This window comes from Lynx canadensis, chromosome A3, assembly GCF_007474595.2.
Source record: "Lynx canadensis isolate LIC74 chromosome A3, mLynCan4.pri.v2, whole genome shotgun sequence".
Lineage (NCBI taxonomy): Eukaryota > Metazoa > Chordata > Mammalia > Carnivora > Felidae > Lynx > Lynx canadensis.
Window position 1 is genome coordinate 27,516,108 of NC_044305.1, and position 16,941 is coordinate 27,533,048.

At 51.4% G+C, this 16,941-nt stretch overlaps 1 protein-coding gene across 4 annotated transcripts in view; it reads left to right on the forward strand.

Annotated features, from left to right (window-relative positions):
- FAM110A (family with sequence similarity 110 member A) overlaps window positions 1-16,941 on the forward strand; it is a 131,653-nt gene that overhangs the window by 72,804 nt on the left and 41,908 nt on the right. The window contains exons 3-4 of one of the 4 annotated variants that reach the window (XR_003967639.1): window positions 1,882-2,475; window positions 2,786-2,815. The exons of 2 other annotated variants lie outside the window; for them this stretch is intronic. The gene's annotated coding sequence lies outside the window, so the exon portion shown is untranslated. Of the gene's footprint in view, window positions 1-1,881; window positions 2,842-16,941 lie in introns of those variants that run through there. One more of the 4 variants, XR_003967637.1, reaches the window with a different exon arrangement.

Genomic DNA, 16,941 nt, shown 5'->3' on the forward strand with positions numbered 1-16,941 from the left:
ACTGTGTCTGAGAGATTTCTGGGAGCTTGTCCCGGGGCTTGGAAATGGGGGGTGGGCTTTCCCACCGGTTGGTTCCCCTCCCACTCTCTGGCTTCTCATCATCCTTACTATTCCGGACCGAGAACCCCCTTCCGGCCGCGCTGTCCCTGGGGGACACAGCCCAGGCTTGCAGGCGGGGATCCCGGAGGCCGGCTCCCCCGCCCCGGGGTCCCGCGGGAGCGAGCGGGAGGAAGGGGTGCGGGCTTCGCAGGACGCTCTCGCCGGCCTCCGGGGCTGGGCCGGGTCCGCAGCTGACGGTGCGGGTGGGGGTGGGGAGCAGATGGACGGGGCGCCCGACGGCTCGGGGTCCCCCGGTCCCGTCCAGGTGGCTCCGACCGACTCCCGGCCAGCTGCGGGGGCCGGGGAGGGGCGGGCAGCCCGGATGGGGAGGGGACCCCGTTTTCCATGACAATGCCAAGGCGGCGCGTACAAAGGCGCCGCAATCAGCGTTTTATTGGTTCGAGTTAATTATCTGAGGCGGGAAGGGGGCGGGCGGGGCCCGGCGATTCCCTCGTGGGGTTGGGGTGGGCTGGGGTGGGGCGGCGAGACCCGAGTGGGGGGGGGGCGGGGAAGCGGCTTTTCCCAGTCTCTGCAGCCGCCGCCGGGGGCTCCGTGGCAAAGCGCCGTCGCCCCCTGGTGGGTACCTCATTCATTCGTTCCCTCCCTCATTCATTCGTTCACTCTCTCGCCCATTCGCTGTGGTGTTGCCCTGCGGAGCATTGCATGAATTAGCATAAGCGCTGAGAACAGGGCCCAGCAAGTGGGGCGCATTTTATTAAATGCTCCGTCCTGGACTGGGCCCCTCCTGGCTGCCATTTTCACCAGCGAAAGGCTGTCAGCCTAGGGCTGCAGGCAGACTTGTAAACAGACAATTATAATGCAGCCTGGCAAATGCAGGAGTAAGGGCTGCATCGCGGGATGCCCCCCCCCCCCCAGGAGGACCTTCGGGACGGGAGGGAATCCCGGAGGGCTTCCTGGAGGAGGCCCCGTTTCCGGTAAGACGTGACTGACAAGTGGAGGGGCTGGACGGGCACAGGAGATGAGGACCTTGCGGGAAAAGTGTTCAGCAGGTGCAAAGCGGTTGCAGTAAGAGCAGGTAGGGTGCACTCTGGAAAGAGCAGCTTGCTGGGGGAGGGTCCTGGAGCTCACCTTGCAAACGGGGAGGCGGGCAATGAAGTGGATAAATGGGCTGGGGTCAGATGAAAGCGTGGGCTGTGGGTGGGGTGGGGTGGGGTGGGGTGGGAACACCTGTCAGATCCTTTCCTGTTTATCATTCTCTCCGTTAGGTTTGGGGAGAGTTTGGCTGCCCCACCCGCATCTGAGTCGCTCCTATATGGATTCAGACCTTATTATCCCCCCTTGACCACTGTCCCCTTGTCTCCCTGACTCCCTTCGACTTGCTCTTCACTCTGCCTGCGCTCTAGCCCCCAAAGTGACCTTTCTAAAAGCAAAACTCACTACTTTTCAAAGTCACTGATGCACAGGATTTATAACCCGGTGGCTGTGACAGGAAACCCTTCATAGTAGCCGTTGAAAAACAGTAGAGGCATTTCTCTTTCATGTAAATAAAGTCTGAAGGTAGCAGTCTAGGGCTGGCAGGGTGATGGTGCTCCATAGTGTGGGGAACTAGACTCCTATCTTATTATTCCACCATCCTCAGTATGTGGCTGCCACTTCACAGCCCAAGATGGCTGCTCAAACAGTAGCCATCACATCTGCATCCCAGATGGAGAGCCTTCCAGTCATCAGAAAGGAGAAAGGGGTCAAGAAGGGAGGGAAGTCCCTATAAAGACCCTTTCTGGAAGTCACAGATGATACTTTTATTTCTATTCTATTGGTCAGAACTTGGTTGCATGGCCACACTAAGCGCTACAAGAGAGGCTGAGAAATACGGTATAGATCCAGGCATCATGTGTCCGGGTAAAAGTTGGAGTTCTCTCTCACCGGAAGACACGGAGTGTGGATACTGCAGCCCAACCATCCGTCTCTGTCACACTCAAGACTTCCACACCTAGGAGTGTGCCCTACGGGTGCACTCACCCACGTGCCATGTCTACAGGGCTAATATTCACGGCAGCATTGTTGATGGCTGCAAACAACTGGAAACAACTTCAACAGGGGACTTGGCAAGCAAATTTTGGGACGTCCATGCAATGGAGCACTCTGCGGCCATGAACACAAATGCACAAGCTCTACGCCCTGATACGGAACGGTATTTCAGACATCCCACTTTGGAAAATAGGCTGGCAGTTTCTCATACGCCTGCTCATGACCCAGCCACTTCACCTCTAGGTTTTTTTCCCCCCTCCCCCGCCCAAAATAAAAATACACGGTCCCAGAAGGACTTATACGCACATGTTCGTAAGAGTTGTTTGTAATAGACAACAACTGGAGACAGCTCAGTGTCCGTCAACTAGGGAATGGATAAGCAAACTGGTGAGCCCACGTCTTGGGATACTACTCTGTCCTGAAAATGGGTGAAAGATTGGAAGAATCTCAAAGCATGCGCGGTAAACACAAGCTGACACAAAAAAGAACTTGCTATACTGATGCTATTTGTATCAAATTCTAGAACAGGTGAAATAAATCAACCCATGGTGCTAGAAGCCAGCCCTGTGGCTTCCTCTGGGCATAGAGGGGATCGATTGGGAAGGCATGGACAAACTCGGGGAGCTGGGAATGTTCTGTATCACAGCTGGGTGTTGGTTACACAACCACATTTCTCTGTATGTCGTTTATACCTCAGGGAGACACAGAATCCGAAGCAGCTCCAGGCTCTGAGCTGTCAGCACAGAGCCTGACGCCGGGCTCGCGCTCACGAACTGCGAGATCATGACCCGAGCTGAACTCGGACGCTTAACCAACCGAGCCACCCACGTGCCCCTTACCTCGATATTTTTTAAAAAGCAAGGTGCAGAATGGTGAGTAAATTAGGCTGTCTTTTATGTTTGAGATGGAAAGAAATTTGCTTGTGTATGCATAGACTCTCTGGGACAGGCTGGTAACAGTGATTGCCCACAGGAGGGGAGTCGGGGGCTAGGGTGGCCGGAGGAGGTGGGGTGGGGAGTGGGCAGGCTTTGCCACATCCTGTTGTACCTGTTGACCCTTAAAGACACAGGTGAATGTACTACATAAATAGAAACTAAAAAGGAAGAGATCAGTGATGTGCACATTTGATGTTGACAAGCCCCAGCTTTAAATCCCCTGGTGGCTCCCCCTTGCCATCAGGGCAAAGTTCAGGCCGAGCTGTCCCCGCCTTACCTGGCCCTATCCAGGCAGCACTGGCAGACCGCCCAGCGCCAGGCTCTCTCCGTCCCTAGTGCCCATGTTGCTCCCTCAGCCGCTCCTTTCCCAGAAGGCTCAGCTGCTGGTGAAGCTCTCCGTGGTCCCCAGTCTGAGTTGGTTCCCTGGCCCCCACGGTCCTGCTGCACTCCCCCCCTCTTCCTCATCTGTCCGGACTGCCGTGTTTATTGGTGCTGACTGTGAGTTGGACCCTAAGGTCCCCAGAAAGAGATGGGAGTCATCTTCAGGGACAAACTTGCTTTCCGTGTCCGTTCTCTACCAGACAGAGGGCTTCTCCTGTCCAGAGATTCTGACAGTGGCCCCTGTCCCCAGGCCCAGCTCAGGATTGGGACAAAGGCTATGATACAATATGTTGTTTTAAAATTAAGTGCCTGCTTCCCAGAGACTATGTTCCATGACAAGACCAACAGGGCCCTGCTCTTTTAGAACATGAAGAATAAAAACACGCCATTGTGGGATTATGTGATATGCCCAAGTCCTAACTCTTGGTTCCTGTGAATGTGACCTTTGATAATAGGGTCTTTGCAGGCGTAAGCAAGTATAAGGTTGTGCTCGGTGAGGGTGGACCCTGATCCTTGGTCTGGTGTCCTTATAAGAAGAGGGAAATCTGGGGCAGCTGGGTGGCTCAGTCGGTTAAGCGTCCTATTCTTGGTTTCAGCTCAGGTCGTGATCTCACTGTTCGTGAGTTCGAGCCCCGCATCGGGCTCAGTGCTGATGGTGTGGAGGCTGCTTGGGATTCTCTCTCCTTCCCTCTCTGCACCCCTCCCCGACTTGTGCGCTCTCTCCCAAAAATAAATAAATAAACTTAAAAAAGAAAAGTGTCTGTGATTTCTCAGGCTTCTTTTAAAAAAAAAAAAAAAGGATGGAAATCTGGACACAGACACACAAGGAGGACGCCGTGTGGCAATGGAGGCTGAGACTGGAGAGCCGGGCCTACAGGTCGACGAAACCGAGGATGCGGGCCAACCCCTGCAAGGAGCTGGGAAGCATCCGAGCACCGCCCTGCTGACACCTTAATATTGAACTTGCAGCCGCAGAACCGGGAGAGAATAGGTTTTTGTTGCCTTAATCCACCCGGTTTGTGGGTGTTTGTAACTTCAGCCTTGGGAAACTATATACACAGTAAGCCAGTCAACACCCAAGACTATTATGGGTAGCGACAAACACTGCAGTAAAATAAAACAAAACACGGAAACAGGGCATGTGACGGGGAGCAGCGCCACCTTAGCCCCGGGGGTCAGGGAAGGCCTCTTGGAGGAGGTGATGTTTCAGCGGAGGTGCTGGGGGCAGGTGGGAGGCTTGGCCAGGTCAACAGCTACAGGATGCAGGCCTGACAATGGCGGACACCTTGTTGGGGTCTTTGGGGGAAGGTCCCGGGAGTGACCAGGAAGGGACTGTCCTGTCTCAGAGCCTGCTGCGTGGCTGATGCGGGTGACCCGTCGTCCTGGGCCGGCTGGTAGCCAATGGAGGAGGCCAGCTTCACAGCTGACACTCTGCGCTGTAATTGTGATTAACTATCGGGCCCTCTTCCCTGCTCAGGCCCGAGGCCGCGGTGTGACAGCTGCAGAGTGAAGCAATGAGGCCAGGAAGGGGTTAATGGGCTGTCCCTCCATCTGAGCCCTTCACACAATGAGGGGAGGTGGGGAGGCTTCTGGTGGGGGTGTGTGTGTGGCATCAGCTGGGGTGAGTGAATGGAAGGGACAGAGGCCTTGTCCCCGGGGACAGGGCGAGGACTCTATGGGGAGAGGGGTCAGAACCCTCCCCCCTGCTGTTATTTTCATCCGTCCCTCTCCCCCCCTCCCCCCCTCCCCCCCACCAGCCAGAGTGTCCCAGAAGACTGCCCTCTGGGTTCCAAAGTGGGCAGCGTCCTCAGCCTCATGGAATTCTGAAGCCTGAAAGCCACAGAATTGCAGAATTGTGAAATGTCACCGCCGAGGGGGACCTCATTTATTCCTGTCGTGTTCAAACTTTTTTGCTTAATTATTAGCAGTGGAACCCAGAGCCCCCACCCCCACCTCCTTTTCTCCCCCAAATAAGTAAACAGCGTGTTGATTACATCGAGGGCGGCCTGGACGCCAGCCGAAATCATTCGTCCCCAGTGCTGCCGCTTCCAACTGGGGCACACTGGGGCAGCCATGACAGACGTCTCCGTTATGCGACCCTCGTCACCCCTGTCTGCAGCCTTTTGAGTCTGGCTTCCTTCACTCGGCAGAAGGCATTTGGGCTTCCGCCGCGTTACATTTATCAGAAGCCTGTTCCTTTTTATTGCCACCCCGTATTCCAGCCTGCGGTTGCACAGCACCTTCTTTATCATTCACCAGTTGAAAGGCACTTGGGTCATTTCCAGCTTTCGGTGATTGCAAATAATGCCGCCGTGAACATGGGCACACAGGTCGTCGCGCGGACGGAAGTTTTCGTTTTTCCCGGGTAGAGATGGAGCAGTGGAGTCACTGGGTCCCAGCCTAAGTGTATTTACAATGGTACAAGGAACCGATGAACTTTTCCAAAGAGGCGGCGCCCTTTCGCATTCCCGCCAGCACCTGGGATTGTCAGGTCAAGAGAAAGTGTAGGTCGAGTGCATGAGTGGGTAATGATCACGGGGTTATTGTGAGGATTAAGTGAGCACGTTGCCCAGAGAAGGAGGCCTCCCATGATAATAGTTGCTCCCCGGAACAGTCAGCTCCTTCTTTTGTTATCACCGCGGGGAAGCCGGGACATAATGGGAGCTAGGGAACTGCAAGGCCAGGTGGGCTAGGTGGGGGGGCCCTGGGGGGCTGACAAGCACGTGCCCATCTTGAAGGTCGGAGTCTGCAGAAACAGTGCCGTAGAGGTTTGAGGGCAGGTGATTTTCCAGGGAGTGCTCTTGGGATTTGGGGGGATTGAGGGAAGGGGAGTCAGGCGTTTGCAACAGAAGCCTCGGCCAGGCCCATCAGGAACTCTGGACGGGAGACAGCCCTTTGGAAGAGGTCACACTGTGAGACAGGGAGGTCAGGCCTCCTCACCCTGCGTCGACCAGTCTTCGGAGAGGAAATCTTAGGGAAAGCAGCCCCTTCCCTTGAACCAACCACAGTCACCACTGAAGGCGAATCGGGCCCGGGGCCCTGTTCCGGGTGACATCCGCCAGGGGCGAAAGCAGGCCCCAGTGGTCAGAGCTGTCAGGTTTTCAAGCGTGGCTGTAAATCTAGAGTTTGAAGTTGTCTCCTTCTTTTTTTAAGCGCTTGGAACTCTTGGGGCGTCGGGGCGGCTCGGTCGGTTAAGTGTCCGACTCTCGGTTTCGGCGCAGGTCGTGATCTCGTGGTTCTTGAGTTCTGGCCATGATGTCGCGGTGCTTGAGTTCGAGCCCCGCATCGGGCTCACAGCTGGCGGCTGGAGCCCGCTTGGGATGCTGTCTCTCCCCCTCTCTCTGCCCCTCCCCTGCTCGTGCTCTGTCTCAGAATAAATAAAGTGGAAAAACAATGATAAAGAAAGTGCTAGGAACTCTTCCGGACTTTTAGGACATGCTGTGAGGAGCTAACTCGCCAGACCCAAGGGCCTGGAGCGGGGCCCAGGGGCTGCCTGCTGATGTCCCCTGATATGAGAGCTGCTCTGTCACCGTCTGACATCATGTTAGTGTCTGGGTCCCCACGGGGCGAGCTCTATGGGGCAAGAACCTTTGGGCGTTGCTCCCCACAACATCCCCGGTCTGTAGGGCAGGGCTTGGCGGGAACTGAAGAACGAAGGGAGACTTGGAGAGCCCCGCTGGCTGACCTGCCTCAGCCCGCGGGGTGTTTATGTGCAGAGAAAGTCATTAAGTCTTGAGTTCACTTGTTACACGGCATCTGATCATGGAACATAAGTAGTATGTCATATGACATAGAATAACAATTTCATGCGCACACATCAGATTCATCAAATTCTGTTACCTCACCCTTCAGAACATACCCAGAATCCGAACACTTCCTCCCACCTCCAAAGCCACCACCTGGGTCCACAGTCACCATCTGTACTCACCGGGGTCATTGTCAAGCCTCCTCCCTGGTCTCCCTGCTTCCCCCCCCGCCCCTCACTACATAGGTGGGGCAGCCTTGGAGAGGTGACCCCATGGGCTTTGTGCAGGTCACTTTGCCTCTCTGGGCTCATTTTCCTCACTTGTAAAACAGGACCTTATTGGCACTATCCATAGGGCAGTTGTGAAGTTTCAAGGAAATGCCTTATGGGAAGGCCTCCATCCGGCTCAAGGTTGGTCCTTGGTTATGCAAGATTGGGAGTCTCTGAGTATCTGCCTATGCGGGCATGGGGCAGGCACTCCTGTGGCCTGGACTCCTACATCCACTTTGAATGGCCCGCCCTCTGCAGGACCCCAACAGATCCACCTTTCAGGCACACCGCTTTCTGGCCCCCTTTTTCTGGCTTCTTAGGCTGTAGTGCCACCTGCTGGCTCAAAGCTACATTGCACCCAGAGCCCACCACCTGCTTGAAGGGAATATGCCCTTGAGTGCCTGCTGTGTGCATCACACATACATACATATCTACATACATACATACATACATAGGTAGGTGTCAACCTTTCCCTGTAGAAACTGAGCCTCTCAAGGGAGGTCGCACAGAACCAGCTGGGAAGCAGGGGTTCACATCCGCATCCCCTCTCCCCCCAACTCCACACACCCTCCTCGGGGTGAGTTCAAGTTCAAGTTCTGGACTCACCCCTCCCCTCTTCTCAGAGAGGAGCCAGGAGCTGAGATCGGAGTCGTTGGGAGAATGTCAGGCTGTCCCCCAGGACCCAGTTTAAAAAGAGCACTAGACTGGGAGTCCCCAGCCAGGGGTCTCATTCTGGTCCCCGAAACCACCAGCGGAGCAACCTTGGGAAAATCCTCACCCATTTGTTTATTATCATTTTGAAATATAGTCACTGCAAGGAGGGTATTTAACATGGGCCTCAGGTTCCAATGTGAGGAGCCAATTATAAAAATAAACAATTTTATAGGACTCCAAAAAAATCCTCTAAATCACCCATAAAGTACAGTTTTCTGAATGTAGTCCTTTGCCGTAATAAGTGCATTGGACATAAAGAGGGGTAATGTGTGGCAGCAATTATATAGGTTTGCAAACTCTAATTTTGGATTCAGCTCTCATTCAGATGTGCAGGATTCTGCCCACGCTCCCCGTGTCTTGCTCACTGCTGGGCTTATGTCCAGGCAGAATCACCCACACTGTGTATATTGTTTCCCCTTCTGTCTCTCTCTCTCTCTCTCCCCCTCTCTGGGCACACACAATGGCATTTCTGAAGTTACATAATAAAACGGCTAATGTTTATTGAACATCTATTATGCATCATAATAAATAAGGTTCTGAGTCCCTTGCCTGCATTAATTCATATCATCCTTCCAGAAATGCTCTGAGATAGGTACTGCTGTTACAGATGAGGAAACTGAGGGACTGAGAGGGTAAGTAGCCCAAGGTCACACAGCCAGTGAATGGTAGAGCCTGGGCCTGAAACCAAGGCGTCTAGAACCAGAACCCACACTCCTAGCTGTCATGCTACCACTTGAATGGAAGCCCCATGGGAGCCGTGGGTACATGTCCGTGTGTCCATTGTCAGCCCACAGGCGCCATCAGGAAGGATGGGACAATGACCTCCTTCAGTTACTTAGAGGGAGGGCTGCTGTTAGCTCTTGAGCTGGGACAGATTTGCGGGGAAGCAGGTGCTCTAACCAATGATTTTCTCTGCTTTCCCTTCTTCTTCCTTCTTGCTAGTGAGCACTCCTAGGTGGATGTTGTGGGGTTGGTGACACATGAGATGTAATGTGTATAACAAGAATTGTACAAAAAGAGGGAAGGAATACAGCTATATAGGAGTAACATTTCCGTATCTCATTGTCATTAAGTTAGTATAAATCTGAAGTCGAGTCTGGCCAGTGACGATGTATATGGTAAGCCTAATGCAGTCGTTTTTAAAAAGTAAAAAAATATATATATTAAAGAAGCTGCAAGCTTCTAGAAAACTTTCAGGGCATCTGTCTAAGCATGACCTCATATCACCCTGTTGTGAGTGTTCAGTTAACTCATAGGAAGCAGTTGGAAAAGTACTCAGCAGGCATTAAGCAAGTGGTAGGGTTTAGTTGTCCTTATTCTTGCAAAAATTTTATGGGGTAAGCTTCTTTAGTTTCCCTATTTTACGGTAAGGAGACGGAGACTCAGAGATGCACAGGAGATTGCCTGAGGCTACACAGCAAAGAATCAGGGGAGTCAGATTAGAACCCATGTTTGTTGGACTTCAGAGCCTCACACAAGTGCTTAGAGAGGCAGGTCTGAGGACTTTGATCACTGTGTTGTTTTCAGTGGCTTCAAATCAGAAACAGTGCAGATGTCCAACAACGGCTGTTCAGTAAATCCTGGCTTGCCAAGCCAGGGAGCGTGTTGGGCTGGTTATGAGAAATGAGGTCACCCTATACACGGGGACATGGGACCATCTTCGAGACATTTTGTTCAGTAAGAAGAACACCTGAAAAAAAAAAAAGTTCTATAACCCTCAGGAAAGAAAGCGAAATATTCCATAAAATCTGTGTGTGTGTGTGTGTGTGTGTGTGTGACCTATAGAGGCTCATAGGAAGCAAATGAGGGTGATTTAAACAATAGGATCTATTTATAGGAGCTTCCCTTTCTTTGGCTTTTATTTTTGTTGAGTTAAAAGAAATTTTTTTTAATGTTTATTTATTTTTGAGAGACAGAGAAAGACAGGGTGTGAGTAGGGGAGGGGCAGAGAGCAAGGGAGATGCAGAATCCGAAACAGGCTCCAGGCTCGGAGCTGTCAGCATAGAGCCCGACGTGGGGCCCGAACTCTCGAACTGTGAGATCATGACCTGAGCTGAAGTCGGACGCTTAAGTGACTTAGCCACCCAGGTGCCCCTGTTTTTGTTGAATTTTGAAATAACACATGCCCCGAGAAAAAATTCAGAGTACAGCAAAGTGTCAAGGAGAAAAAAAAATCAGCAGAAATCCCTTTCTCCAGAATGAACTAGGCTAATGTGTTGATATACGTCTTTCCAGTCTTCTCCTTGTGTGAGTGCATGTGTGTGTACATATGCATATATGTACATATATAGAGACAAATATACATATGAACATGAGCATTTTGCTGCTCTAACAAAATGTCCCCCACATTGTAGAAGCTTAAACAGCATAGAAGTTTATTTCTCTGCCACATTAAATCTGGGTCCCAGGGAGAAGAGTGGCTCCATAATCATCATGGTTTCATCCTCCTTTTTTTTTTTTTTTTGGAAGTTTTACGTTTATTCATTTATTTATTTTGAGAGAGACAGAAGGGCAAGGGAGAGAGAAAGAGGGAGAGAATCCCAAGCAGGCTCCGCACTGTCAGCGTGGAGCCCGACGCGGGGCTCGAACCCATGAACTGGGAGATCGTGACCTGAGCCGAAACCAAGAGTCGGACGCTTAACCCACTGAGCCACCCGGGCACCCCAGTTGCATCCTCCTTCTATACAGTCTTGTTGTGTTATCTCATCCTATAGCTTCCTCCTCAGGGTCTAATACGGCTGCTCCAGATCCGGAGATCACATCTGCATTTCTATGGGCAGGAAGAGGGAAATGGGAAGGAAGTACACAACCCGGAAGGTGGGCGCGTTATTCATCCCCTCTGTCCTAATGCGGTCACATGGCCATCCCTCGCTACAAGGCAGCCTGGGAAATGTGGTCTTTCCTCTGGGCCGCCATCCGCCCCGCTAAAAGTCAGGGGTTCTATGGCTATGAGAGAAATGGAAGAATGGACACCATAGAATTCATTCGAATATCTTCCCCCAGCAAGACAGTCCTGTATCTTACATTCTAAGCAGTGAACCCTGCAAGGGGACACTGCCCGTTGTAATAGAGCAGACTTTCTTTCTTAACGGGACACCTGGAAGCCAGTGGCTTCTGCACACAGGGAATTTCCAACCGAAAGCAATTTCCAAATGAAAGGCAGAGTCCTGGCAACATCAACATTTGCCATGACACTTCCTCCACCCTTTATTCCGTGAACATCATGAAGAGAATCAGGAGAGGCCGTCCCAGTCCAAAATCAGGAGTCGTAAGAGGATGGGTGGCACAGACCCTCTCTGGCAAGCGGTTGGCCCCTCTTAAAATGACACCCTTAGTCTGTGTATGTGTAAATCATATCCTGCCTACAGAAGCACTAATTTCTCGTCCTTTCTTTCCACTTCCGGAGGAGTTTGAGTGTGTGTGTGTGTGTGTGTGTGTGTGTGTGTGTGTGGTGCGTTGAGGGTGATGGAGTAGAGGTCATGGAAATGGATTGGAGTTTTCTACTTCTATTTGAAATATTTCTATTTCAAACCCAGAGACAATAAGCCAGGCAAGCACTTCAGTCCCCATCTGAAGGCAAGGTTTTCTTGACTGGCATGCTTTGAGACTCCTGTCTCTGACGCAGCAAAGGATCATGGGATGCAGAGGCTAGGTGGCCTGGGTCCGGGTCCTGGTTCTGCCACTCGCTGGCAGTGTGACCTCAGCCAAGGTACTTAACCTCTCTGTGCTTCAGTTTCTTCACGTGCAAAATAGCACTGATAATAATAGGGCACGTTTCACAGGGCTTCTATGAGAATTAAATCAGTAAAGCCTCAGGAAGAGCCCAGGGCACTAGGAGGCCCCCGGCAGGTGATTGCAAGAATGGCGCTGTGCCCTGGCATCTGACCAAACCAGAAGGAGTGTGGGTGGGAGGCACTTGAGAGCCATAACATTGACGGTCACCGTGGTGGACATCAGTGGGGATAGATGGGGTAGATGCTCCCTCTATGGGTATCCGAGGGCTGACCAGCCCCAAGGAAGTGCGTTAGGGTAATAACTCTCAATTCTCTTTCAGATGACTTTGTGGGTCTCTCCCCAAAGCAGTCCTGGTATGATATTGTGTTTCCAAGTTCCCCGGGGCCACCTTCCCTCAGGATCCCTCCGAAGCGTGGGACTTCAGTATTTACGCCGACAGCTCATTCGAAGGAACCCCGGATTCCCAGCCAGGGCTCTGCGCCCTGACTTTGTGTGGCCCATTTTCTAGGGGACACTGGGGGGCTGTCTTGTGGCCATCACAACGCACATGAAGGCACCAGACAGGCTTAAGGGGCTGTCAGAGCCAGGGTGGGAGCACCGTTGTCTCAGTTCTCTGCTGCTGTTGTGACTAATTACCTCAAACAGCAGCTTCAAGACGATGCCAGTGTATTATCTCAGTTCTGTAGGTTAGAAGTTGGACACGGGTCCCGCCGGGCTAAAATCAAGTCTGGGGAAGAATCTGCTTCTGCGATCATTCAGGTCGTTGGCAGAATCGAGAGCCTTGTGGCTGTCAGCTGGGGCTTCCCTTGAATCCTGGGGAACTCTCTTGCGGCTAACACATCCATCACCTCGAGTAGTTACCGTTTGTGTGTGGGGGGGTGGCTGTGGGTGGGTGGTGGGGACATTTACGATCTACTCTCCTAGTGACTTTCAACTATACAGCCCAGTGTTGTTAACTATAGTCACCCTGCTATAACATTGCATCCCCAGAACGTATCCGTCTTATAACTGTTAAGTCTGTACCCTTTGACCGACAGATCCTCATTCCCCCTGCCCCCACCAGCCCCAGCAACCGCCAGTCTACTCTCAGTTTCTGGGAGTTCAGTTTTTGTAGATTCCACGTGTAAGTGAGATCAGACAGTATCTGTCTTTCTCTGTCTGACTTATTTCACTTAGCGTAACGCCCTCAAGGCCCATCCGTGTTGCTACACAGGGCAAGATTTGCTTTGCTTAAAGGCTGAATAAATGTTCCATCATGTAGGGGCGCCTGGGTGGCTCAGTCAGTTAAGCATCTGACTTCGGCTTAGGTCACGGTCTTGTGGTTCGTGGGTTCGAGCCCCACACCCGGTTCTGTGCTGACAGTGCAGAGCCTGCTTGGGATTCTTTCTCTCTCCCTCTCCCCTGTCGCACTCTGTCTCTCTCAAAATCAATAAATAAACTTAAGAAATATTCCATTGGGTACACCTAATACATTTTCTTTCTTGATTCATGTGTCGATGGACACTGAAGTTGTTTCCATGTCTTAGCTATTGTGAATGATGCTACCATGAACATGGAGGTGCAGATATCTCTTTGATATAATTATTTTATTTCCTTAAGACATATTCCCAGAAGTGGGAAAGCTGGATCTTAGGGTACTTCTATTTTTATTTTTTTAAATGTTTTTTATTTATTTTTGAGAGCGCATGAGTTGGGGAGGGGCAGAGAGAGAGGGAGACACAGAATCTGAAGCAGGCTCCAGGCTCCGAGCTGTCCGCACAGAGCCCGACGCGGGGCTTGAACTCACGGACCTTGAGGTCGTGACCTGAGCAGAAGTCGGACGCTTAAACGACTGAGCCACCGAGGCGCCCTGGTATTTATTTTTAACTTTTGGGGGAACTCCCACAGTGTCTTCCACAGTGGCTGTATCACAGGCCAACACAGCCCTCCGTGCCTTCATAACCTCGGCCTCTAAGGGTCCCTCCCTCCACAAGCTGCCCCTGGGATTTCCAGGCTGCCCTCCCTGTGAGTTCTGGAATGCAGGCTGAAGCCTCGCACCCCATGGCTTTTGCCAGTGCAGTTTCCTCTGGCTGGAAGGCATCCTCCTCCTTCTTTTTTTTTTTAATTTTTAAAAATTTACATACAAGTTAGTTAGCATCTAGTGCCACAGTGATTTCAGGAGTCGATTCCTGGTGCCCCTTACCCATTTAGCCCGTCCCCCTTCCCACAACCCCTCCCGTAACCCTCAGTTTGTTCTCCAGATTTATGAGTCTCTTCTGTTTTGTCCCCCTCCCTGTTTTTATACTATTTTTGCTTCCCTTCCCTTGTGTTCATCTGTTCTGTGTCTTAAAGTCCTCCTATGAGTGAAGCCATATATTTATCTTCCTCTAATTTGGCCCTAACCCTAACCCTAACCCTCTAGTTCCATCCACGTAGTTGCAAATGGCAAGATTTCATTCTTTTTGACTGCCCAGTAATACTCCATTGTATATATATATATATATATATATATATATATATATATATATCACATCTTCTTTATCCATTCATCCATCAATGGACATTTGGCTCTTTCCATACTTTGGCTATTGTTGATAGTGCTGCTATAAACATGGGAAGGCATCCTCATTCTCGCTTTGCCCCCTTCCCTCCAACCTCCTGGAGATACCAGCTCAGGGGCATCTTCTGGGAAGCCCACCTGCCGCCAACCCCAGGCCGAACCCGGAGCCCTGAGTTCATTCTTCAGGGAACTTACCGGGTTGGACCACAGAGATGTCGGGTGACTCCATCAGCCTCGAGGTTTAAGCTCCTGGAGGGCGGGGGCAGAAGGGCCGTCCAGGATCCTTCAGAGGTGTTCTCAGAAAGTGGGAACTTTTTTTTTAATGGTTTTTATTTTATTTTTGAGAGACAGCGTGCATGAGCAGGGGAGGGGCAGAGAGGGATGGGGGACAGAGGATCCGAAGCGCACTCCTCACTGACAGCAGCGAGCCCGATGCGGGGCTCCAACTCAGGAGTTGTGAGATCCGTGAGCTGAGCGGAAGTCGGACGCTTAACTGACTGAGCCACCCAGGTGCTCAGAAAGTGGGAGCTTCTAGGGGCACCTGGGTGGCGCAGTCGGTTAAGCGTCCGACTTCAGCCAGGTCACGATCTCGCGGTCCGTGAGTTCGAGCCCCGCATCGGGCTCTGGGCTGATGGCTCAGAGCCTGGAGCCTGCTTCCGATTCTGTGTCTCCCTCTCTCTCTGCCCCTCCCCCGTTCATGCTCTGTCTCTCTCTGTCCCAAAAATAAATAAACGTTGAAAAAAAAAATTGTTTAAGAAAGTGGGAGCTTCTAGTGGCATTTATTGAGTGCTTGCTGTTTGCGGGTGCGGCGCTAAGCACGTGCACTTATCGGCTCAACCCTGGTTGAGAGATGTTCTCATTGTCCCCATCGTACAGAGGAGACTGTGGGAGCTGACTCACGCACCTTCACTTAAAGGCCGCTAATGTCAGAAGACCTCCAAGGACGGTGGGTGAAAGCAAAACAATGGGGGGGAGGTCAGATGGAGGTGCCTTTTCCAAATGCCAGATCACTTACCCCCTCACCTAGTCCCAGACAGAACGCACTAGCGTGGCTAACTCCGTAGTCTACGCATTCTTCCGCATCTCCTTTCTGTGTGCGGAATTAATCTTGGACCATCTTTCCGCATCAGCACGGAGAGATCCTATCCTTGCCCATTATCCATTCCAACATCCCTTCTGGGAGGCAACAATTGAAAACAACCCGAATGCCCTTGTAAGGGCAAATACAAATAATTGTCCCTCGTGCCAAAGAGGGAGACACCGCCTCTCCCTTTCCTTAGAGCATTTACTCTAGAAAACTTGTAATTCTTTCCCTGCTCCTTTTAGGTGTACTCAAGTCTTTGAAAAAGCTGAATAAGCCTCTAGTCAGTTTTGCCACCCAGGATCACTTTTCTTACGGATGGGAGAGCATATCCAGAAGGTCAGTGTCCCATCACCTAGTCTCTGTGGGAGGGTAGGAACCTAACATCAGCGTTGGGCTCCAGGTTGCAAAAAGTCTCCTCTTGTAAAGATAGAAATTTAAAGAAAAATTTTTTAATGTCCATTTTTTGAGAGAGAGAGAGAGAGAGAGAGAGCGGGGGAGGGGCAGAGAGAGAGGGAGACACAGAATCCGAAGCAGGCTCCAGGCTCTGAGCCGTCAACACAGAGCCCGACGCGGGGCTCGAACTCACAAACTGTGAGATCGTGACCTGAGCCGAAGTCGGACGCTCAACCGATTGAGCCACCCAGGTGCCCCAAGATAGGAATTTCTTTCTCCTGCAGATAAAGACAGCTAGCCCAACTGCCAGGTGAATTCAGGAAGAATTGTGACAAACGGGGCCATCTAGTACCCTTCCTTGAGGACTAGTTATCGTCTGAGAACATGGAGGTCGTAGGCTCGTATCTGCTGGAGGATATAAAAGGGTGGGGGTTCCTGCCTTTGCAATCTCTTCAGCAGATTGTCTGATGTGCGCCACAGTCTGGTTTAATGCTTATTCAGTAATAGAACTGTTTTCTTTCTCTGCCGCTTTTGTGGAGAGCTTTTCTGATTGGTGGGAGATTTTTAAATTAAAAAAAAATTCCAATTTTAGAGAGCGAGAGCGAGAGAGCGTGCATGGGTGGGAGAGAGGGAGAGAGGGGCAGAGAGAGAGAGAGAGAGAGAGAGAGAGAATCTCAAGCAGGCTCCACACTCAGCATGGAGCCTAATGGTGGGACTTGATTCCACGACCCTAGGATCATGACCTGAACTGAAATCAAGAGTCAGATCCTCAACCCACTGAGCCACCCAGGCATCGCAGTGGGAGATTTTGTTTTAAATGTTGTCTCCAGTACCTTCAAATGTTTTTCTTTTTTTTTTATTTATTTTTTTTTTAATTTTTTTTTTAACGTTTATTTATTTTTGAGACAGAGAGAGACAGAGCATGAACGGGGAAGGGTCAGAGAGAGGGAGACACAGAATCTGAAATAGGCTCCAGGCTCCGAGCTGTCAGCACAGAGCCCGACGCGGGGCTCGAACTCACGGACCACGAGATCATGACCTGAGCCGAAGTCGGCCG